This window comes from Capsicum annuum, chromosome 3, assembly GCF_002878395.1.
Source record: "Capsicum annuum cultivar UCD-10X-F1 chromosome 3, UCD10Xv1.1, whole genome shotgun sequence".
Classification (NCBI taxonomy): Eukaryota; Viridiplantae; Streptophyta; class Magnoliopsida; order Solanales; family Solanaceae; genus Capsicum; species Capsicum annuum.
Genome location: NC_061113.1, coordinates 24,116,811 through 24,125,454, shown reverse-complemented (window position 1 = coordinate 24,125,454; position 8,644 = coordinate 24,116,811).

Below are 8,644 nucleotides of genomic sequence, written 5' to 3'. Positions count from 1 at the left end.
AAAAAAAAATCTAGAATGGAGTATATGCTTGGGCAAGATGATTTTTCTCTATATACTTATTTTCATAGTATTCTTGACCTACCTATCAACATTCGAGGACGAATATTTCCAAGGGGGAGATAATGTGATGCCCCAGAAAAATTTTCCATTAAGATCTCGGATGAAAATATGTTGAATTCTATTCTTTATCATGATTAATAATTTTTCTGTGTGGAATTTCTGGATATTCCACCAGTCATCGCGTAGAGCATTGAATAAGCTTTCCAACGATATATGGATCATCCAATATGGACACTCGAGCGATGAGTTATGATCATTCCGATATAGTGGTGAACAGTAAATGTGCAGGAAAAAAATACTGAGGCCAGACGAATTTTAGGGTCAACTTCAAATGATCATAACTCCTTTTACATAATGATCTAGGTGAGCTACTATATATCAACAGAAATCTCTGAAAGTCCTCTTTCCAATGAAATTGGTTTCATCCAATTTGGCCATCGGAGCAAAAAGTTATGGTCGATCTACTTCAGCCTATCAAAACAGTCCACCAAAGTATAGATTTGACATTATTTGATTTTTAAGGGTATTTTGGTCATTTCCACTCCAATTCATCCGGGTAAACCATGGATTTAAGTCCATTAAGATCATTCAATAGCTCATTTTTCTCCAAAATTTTCTAAGGCTCAAACCCTAACCCTACTACTCCAAATTTCATCCTTCTATGTCTCCTGATTGAACCATAGAAATTTCAAATTGATTTGGGATTCGAGTTGATCACGTTAAGGGCTTTGAGAAGCACCCTTTATTTTTGTGAATAATGTTCCAGATTCGGAAGTTCATAGTCATCTTTCATTTTTAGGTATGTGGGGCTTTGAACAAGATTATTCTTTTGATCTTGTGCCCGATTTTTTTGTTGAATTACATTGACATGAGATTTTACATGTTTTACTATGAATTGGAAATATGGTTTTATATCTTATATTATTGTCCATGAGCTATGGGATGATGTCATCCGATATGTGTATGATGTTGAGATGGAATTATGTCCATAAAGTATTTGATTATGAGAGTATGATGATTTAATTTATTAAGCTTTGATTTATACTATCATTCCACTATTTCCTTATTATGAATTTACAATTGATATTGGAAATTCTATATCCCTACTATGGGTTGATGTCTCAAGTACCTTTAAATGAGAGTTGGATGGCAAATTGAGAAATGTTGATATTGAAGTTGCAATAAGTCTTGGTATTTTCCGGATGGTTTTGATGAGTTAAATTATTGAAAATATTATGTATTGAGTCTTCAGATTCTTTTCCAAATGTCGAGTCGGTTATGGTTCAATGCATTGATATCTTGTTGATGTTGAGGAAGATTAAAATATTTTGAGCTAAAATGTGTTGAGTTAGGAATCCACAAATTGATATGATTTGATAAATGAGAAAGACATTTGATTTGGTCTTTATAATAGACTCTTGTGATGTTGTGGTAGATTTTCTAACGCGTTCTGATCTTGTCGGAGAGTAGTACTTAGCACCGAGAGGGAAATTTGGTATTTCCCCAAACCTATGTGCCACCGTAGGGTTGTTTGATGATGATATTATTGGCCAGAGAGCTCGATTATGATTATTACAGTTTTAAGGTCGTACTCCCTGGCAAAGAGTATGACGCTCCTGTCAACGGGGGTTTCAAACATTGGTATTCCACGTAGCTCACGTGGGGTTGTCGGTTATAGGAAATTCCTCTGTCCATAAGAGTCATGTTTATTGAAATACCGAGTCACTCCGAGTTTTGATGTGGTAAGTCAAATTGCCTATGATGATCTATAATGATTTATGAGTTTTTCTCTTATATTTCCTATCTAAGATGTTATGAGTTGCGTGATTCAATGTCACTCAAGCCAGGTGTGTCATTATGGTCCATACGTACGTTTTTACGAAATTTATGATATTATTTATATTTTGCATGCGCCCCTACATACTCAATACATATCTTGTGTTGATCCACATATTTCTGTATGGGCTATATTCTTACCATGATGTAGGTTCAGGTACTCAGCCGCAGCCGGACAGTGATATCCGAGTGTCGCATCTACGTTCCTTCAGTGGTGAGTCCTCATGGTTCGAGGATCAAGTTGCTAGTTTTGGTACTGTTATTTTGTGATCTCTTTGGTCTGTTGAGTCAGTTGGGGTTTTTTCCCAATGGCTCGTTGATTTTATTATACAGAGGCTATGTCAGACTAGTGTATTGTTGGGTTGGTTTGGTATAGACATTCCATATATGTACAGTCTAACAATATTCCGTGCCATATGCGATGTGATATGATATGTACATATATATATATCCTTAGCGTAGCGTGTATGTTGTTGAGTTGGAATCCAAGGGTAGTGTTTTGGCTTAAAGGGTTAGCTTGAGGCTACGTGAAGCCTTGGGCACCGTGTGGCATCTCGGGATGATATTTTGGGGCGTTACAGTAAGCCACCGCGATTAGAACGCATCGTCATGAGCCTTCAAAATGCAATCCATGTACGAATTTAAATGTTTAAGGGCATTTAATTCTTTTCCCCTCAAGCCAAGTCGTAAAAACACGAGTTAATACATCGGTTTAAGTATGATTTGCCCATTCTCCTTCACTTTTCTTTCTAGGAAACCCTAACCTAATCCCAAGAACTTCAAGTTCAATTCATCTTCTTCAAGAAAAACCAAGAAGTAAGTTCCTTAATCGAAGAATCTCAAGAAAAGCTTTCAAGATCATCTCCAAGGCTTTCAAGGTCAAGCTTTCCTCATCAAATCAAGCCGATTAAGGTATGTGGGGTTATGAACAAGGGTATCTTTTCACCCTTGTGCCCAAATTGCATGATTTTAAGATTCTATTACTTGTTTTGAAGTAGGGTTTTTACCCAAGTATGTATATTCTTGAAGCATGTGATTTTCATGAGATTTAAAGCTTTTGGTATATCAAGAAGTGCTTATGTTTATGCTTTTAATTTACATGATTTACATTGTGAATGAGATTGCACTATCTTGACTTATTATTGTTGAAGTATTTCAAGATTGTTATAGAGCATGAAGCTTTATTATGAATTGAGATGAGTTTTAAGCCCTAAGTTTGAGTGTTGAGATTTCAAGAAGATTATTCTTTTAAGTATCTTTGATAAGCTTATTTCAAGATTTAAAGTAAGAATTGATCTTTTGATCCTCAGCTAAGAGATGGAATCCACATTTATTCACTTTGATTATAGTTTAAATCAAAAAGAAGCATAACTGGTTTTCATTATAAACCCATATACTATTTTAAGGTGTATTTCCTAAAGAGAGAGCATATAAGTAATATGAGAGTAGTATTTAGCACCTAATTGGGTATGAGGCCAAGGTCACATGCCCCAGAACTACGTGCCACCGTAGGTTTGAATGCCCATAGTGGGTCAGTATAGTGATCACTCTATTTAGGTTCTATTTCGATGGCAAGGGTAGAACAACTCTATCAACATGGGCGTGAAATTCTAAGTGCTTATGTTTATGTAGGTTAGAAGAACCTCCCAAAAGAAAGAGTAAAGTAAAGCTTTTAGAAACTAAGTGTGTGGCTCACAGAGTTTATTTAGTATGCTTTATTATCCATATTTTTTAAAGAATTTTCAGCTTTTAGTTTTATTCAAGCACAAGGTGAGTCACTTACACTTAGAATGCATTATTTGAAAGTCTGTGAATATATTAAGTTATTATTTTACTTATGCATTCACCTCCACATACTTAGTACATTCTAGAAGTACTGATCCACATATATGTCTATGTGCTACATTGTCTCATAATGTAGGTAAAAGTTATAGTGTGCACATCATAATCAGACACTTTGCAGTTTTCAATCAATAGATGATGAGTCATTTTGATTTGAGGGCTCGAGTCAATCATAGTTCGAGCAACATCTTATTTTTCTTATTCAGTCGTATTGATTTGGGATAACTGGAATTCATGTTTGGGCTACCTATAGTCAATACTAGTAGAGGCTTCATAAACAGTTAGTAAAGTTGATGTATTTGATTTCAATTTTATTTTGTATAACTAGAGTTGTAATTGTTTAAATAGTTTTGTTTTGAAGATGTTCAGCTAAAGACTTTTTTTCCGCTCATTTCTTCAAGATTTATGTATCTTATTCAGTTGCTTATGAGTTATACCAGTACAAGGGTTAGCTTGGGATCACTTGTAGTCCTAAGCATCGTGTGACGTCCAGGGGGAAGTCTCGGGGCATTACAAACTTGGTATCAGAGCACAGAGTTCAAGTGTACTAGGGTGTTTGTGTAACGTGCCGAAATCTCATCCCGAGATGTCACACAGTGCTTAAGGATACAAGTAGCCTCAAGCTAAAACCTTTGAGTCTGCTACTGAGTTTTAGAACTTACTTTAAGAAAAATGTAGAAAAACACTTGTATTGTCATATCATGTCTAAACTGAAATAACTGAAAAATAGTGTTTGAACAACCATTAATGAAATACGAAACATCAACTAATAGTCCGACAAGCCTCTACTTACTAAAAACTAGAGAGTCATTAGGACAAACCCCCAACTAACTCGAACTGAACTGAAAGGAAATAAACCAACTACTATGAAGACTGAAATCAGGGAAAATAGGTCCTCGAACCATGAGGACTCACCAACTACAGAAGTGTAGATAGAGGTACTCGGAGATCACTTTCGCTACTGAGACTAAGCACCTGGACCTACATTATGAGCTAATGCAGCACATAGACATATATATGGATCAGTACTTTAAGGATGTACTGAGTATATGGGGGTGTATGCAATAAGCAAACAATATAATCAATCTTTATAAAATCATGCATGCTAATATAAATGACTCACGTAGCTTGAGTAAAACTGAAATCTAAATCTCATAAATCATGTATAATGAAGCATATAGCATAAATCTCGTGAGTCATTATACTTAGTTCTAAATTCTGTATTCTCCATCTTATTCTCAAAACTTGTAAGCACGAGGAATCTTATAACAATAGCTTTCAAAACTTATACTTTTATCTTATGGAGAATAAGGGACGTTTTTGAAACTTAGAGATTATAGGACTTTGGGACTTAGGGAGTTTCTTCTAACCGACATAATCCATGGAAGCTAACATGGAGTCCAACATCTTACCCACGTTGGGGAGAGTTGTTCTACCCTTGCCATTGGAATAGAACCTTAACTTTAGTGATCACTATCTTAATCCACTTTGGGAAAATTATAATCCTACAGTGGCTCGTAGTTCTGGGGTATGTGACCTTGGAATCAAGTCCACTCGGTGCTAAATACTACTCCCATACTTAGGCTCAGAACTTTGAGGAAAATCCACTTTAAAATGTAGCTTAAGGTCTAAAATGAAAACCAATTATGCTTATCTTTACTTTAAATCATAAATTGTATGAATATTATGGATTCCTATCTTAGCTTAGACCAAAAGGTCAAATCTTTATCTAAAATCTAAAAATAATCTAGTCATGGGGTGCTTATAGCACAAACAATCTTGAAACAACAATCTTTAAGTGGGGTCTATTGACCCAAACATCAATATCATGTCAAATATCTCAAAATTTATGTTTGGTAATGTAATTATTCATAATCATCTAAAGATCTGAAAAGTTTCAGCAATAGGTATGGAGATATAAACATATCTGGTAATTAAACTTTTTAAATCCATGGGAAATCTCATAATCTTGCAAATAATGATAATGGGTATAAATCCTAACTTGAATTTCATGGAAAATCTCATAAATTGCAGTAGTTTTGTAATTAAAATAAACCTTTAGGCATAAGGGTGAAAGAGTTACCCTTGTTCAAACCCCACATACCTTATTTGGCTTGATTCGATGGAATAAGATGACTTTTGAAGCCTTGAGAATGTTCTTGGAGGTTCTTGAATGGTAATGCTTTGATTCTTGAGTTTCTTGAAGAAGGGTTTGAATCTTGTTCTTGGGGATTGATCTTTGAGAGAAACCCTACTTTGATGTTTAGATGAATAATGAAGTAATGAGCTCTATGAGATCTGTTCTGGTATAATTAGGTGTTAAAAAGGGTTGAAAAAGGCCCAAAAACCCTTTTAAAAATGTCTTTGAATTGATGAACGGGATCTAATACGGCTTGGGCGATGGTCCGTCAGACTCTGGCCAGAAAATGGTCTCACTGCCTCAGTTGCAATGGCTTAGGCGAAGGTCCGTCAGCTTGCCGATCGTACGTAGGCCAAAATACAAGCTTGCTTCCTCAGTTGCGATTGCTTGGGAGATGGTCTGTCAACCTGCCCATCGCTCCTGGGTAGTTCAGATAGCTCTCCGTAAAATGGCCATAACTCTTTACACCGATACCAAATTTGAACGAAATTAGTATTGTTAGAAAGCTAATTCAATTCCCCACATGATAAAATATCAAAATTGAGTAAATTCTATCTGATTTAAACATTATTCACTTAGGAGGTCATCCCTAAATTTTTGGAGACTAAATTAGATTTAAAGAAAGTTTGGGGTATTACAGTTTTTGAAGCCATGTCTACCAAAGTCTTGCAAAATGGTACAAAGACGTCTATACTTTTCTTAGAGAGGCTGCAAGTAATTTAAGAAATGTTTTCCTTCTTCATGCTCTAGGTCATGCTGTAAAGTTGTTCTCTTAAAAACTTTTATTCGCGTGTTACTCTATAATCCTTCATCTATGACTTATTCTTGAGATAAAATGATTAGCAAGTTCCAATTCCTCCCTAGATGATGCTCTCAAATTTACTATCAGTAACTTTAGAAGTCACATAAAGGGCTTAAGAGGAGCTCGCTAGTGTGTTATAAGTTCCCCAAGTTGAAAGTTATTTCCTCATCTGTATGAGTTGTTCAGTTAAGACAAAGTAAGATATGTATGCAGATTTCTCGTTAACCTTTCAATACAGATAGTGCTCATGAGAGAAGATAGTGTGAACCTAGATTAATAAATAGAGTTTACATTTGAGAAATATTGCAACCTAGAGTGTTATGATTTATAAGTAGTAGAACCTTCTTATAGTTAGAAGTGTGGGTTTAGAAGTGTAGTGCCAAGAAGGTGGGAATGACGATTGATCGAAGGTATATAGATAAATTTATGCATGCTATCGAGTTTTTGTTATGGTAATACCTCCTTGTGTATCCGCTTAGGGGTAATGAATGTAGTACTATTTTTTGGTGGAAGGTAGAGAAAGAGGTATTAGTTATGGTGAATTATGGTCTGCTTGAAGTAGGAAAGGAGATCTTGTTGGTATGTTATGGTGTTAGAAAAGTATAGTTCATTAATTAAGGTATTAAGTTATTAAGGATTGTTAATGTAGGGTTCCCCGTGTGGTTGTGAAAAAAGAATTTAGTTGAGGTTTGTAGTGCTAGGGGTATAATTTAAATATATGGATGAATAAGTACTAGAGATGTTTGGAAGAGGGATGTGCTTATGGACTGTAATTAGAGAGATTGTAAGATTATGATTAAATATCATTATTATAAGGTTAGTGGACTAGTGTTTCCTGATGTTTTGACATGTAAGAATGGTGTGCGAAGTTGTGGTTAATCATGGCTAATAGTAGAAACTAAGTTTAAATAGTGGATGATCATAAAGGTGGAAATAATGATTGCTTGGTTAGTGATGCTAGTTATATGGAAGTGATCTAGTATGCTTGAATAGTGTATGCAAGAGTTTAAGTTCAATTATTCGTAATTAAGTATGATATTGTAGGTATAATATAGAGGTGTGCCCAAGGTGATATGGGGATTGAATTATTTTCTAAAATTATTAAGTGTCATGTGTGCTTAGATAATGCCCATGAGTTTCTAAGTGTGAATAAGGCAAGTCATATAGTATATGGTATTCTTGATGACTATGTTAAGGAGATAGGGATAGAGAATGCTGAGCCTTTTGGTGTGATTTGAGTTAGTGAGACAAATTATGTGTTTAGTGAGGCAGGTATGTTTGTCGAGTTAATAGAGTGTAAGTCTATGATGATGACTATAGAAGCTAAAGGAAGTTAAGGGTGGTATGTACTAAGAGAGTGACCAAGAATGAAGTTAGTATTCTTTAGATATAGTTTATTCAGGTGAGTGAACATTCATTTTTAGACTATTATATCAAAGAAATTATGGTTTAGTCTCGAGGATATGGACTAGACCCATAAGCTTAGAATGTCAGCTTTGATCTAAGGGGGAGATAGTTGAGTGAAGAACCAAATCAAGTTTTGAGAATTAGATTGTGATATATGTCAATAAGATTTGTGATGAGATAGTGATCCCTTCTTACTCTAGAGTGTTTCTTGGATTTCAGTCATTATCATATCATATTCATGTCTTGAGTGATAGATCAATGCCAAAGGCCAATATTTATACACTTCATGTGTATTTAAGTCCATTCTCAGCTTCTCGTAAGTAAGTAACAACTTCACTCTGCGATTCGAGTCATCCCTCATAAATCTATGAAACTCCAGTTTTATGTTGAATAGCTTATGATAGGTATGAACTCATATTTCAAAGTATGATCAATTCTCAGAACTCATGATACTAGTGAAAAATTCACATTATATCATGTACGTCCTCAGTTTAGATCTCTTTAATGAATCCATGCCTTTGACATTCTATTCCTCAAGTCTTAGTTAAGTGTCAAAG